The sequence below is a fragment of the Penaeus monodon genome, chromosome 19 (assembly GCF_015228065.2).
Source record: "Penaeus monodon isolate SGIC_2016 chromosome 19, NSTDA_Pmon_1, whole genome shotgun sequence".
NCBI lineage: Eukaryota > Metazoa > Arthropoda > Malacostraca > Decapoda > Penaeidae > Penaeus > Penaeus monodon.
Window position 1 is genome coordinate 14,880,812 of NC_051404.1, and position 390 is coordinate 14,881,201.

Genomic DNA, 390 nt, shown 5'->3' on the forward strand with positions numbered 1-390 from the left:
CCCGTGAAAGGAAATGCGGAAACGCAAGCGAGGGAGCGAGCGCAAAGGCAAATTATTTTCTGGATTCTAATCTAATTACTCAAGCGCTCCCTCTCAGTCGACCTCTCTTTATCTCTGAGCACACACGCCCCTCCGCGCCTAGCGAAACTTCTTACCTTTAGGAAACTCAGCGGGGAAAAAAATTCTTTGGGTGGATTTTCGCAGCGTAGGTTTCTTAAAATCGTTTCCCTATCTCTTGGATATTAGGATTTTTTGTCTTAAGAATTTGTTGGGAGAAATGTGGCGCTTATAGATTGATGCTAAAATTTGATGTTTGATATTCTTTTGTAAAAGGAAGGTTAGAATTTTGTTTGTATTCATTTCCCCTTTTCCTATAGAATTGCACACTTA

General features: G+C 40.5%; 1 protein-coding gene across 1 annotated transcript in view; it reads right to left on the minus strand.

Moving 5' to 3' along the window:
• LOC119585340 (gonadotropin-releasing hormone receptor-like) overlaps window positions 1-390 on the minus strand; it is a 107,275-nt gene that overhangs the window by 36,003 nt on the left and 70,882 nt on the right. The gene's annotated exons all lie outside the window — the stretch shown is intronic.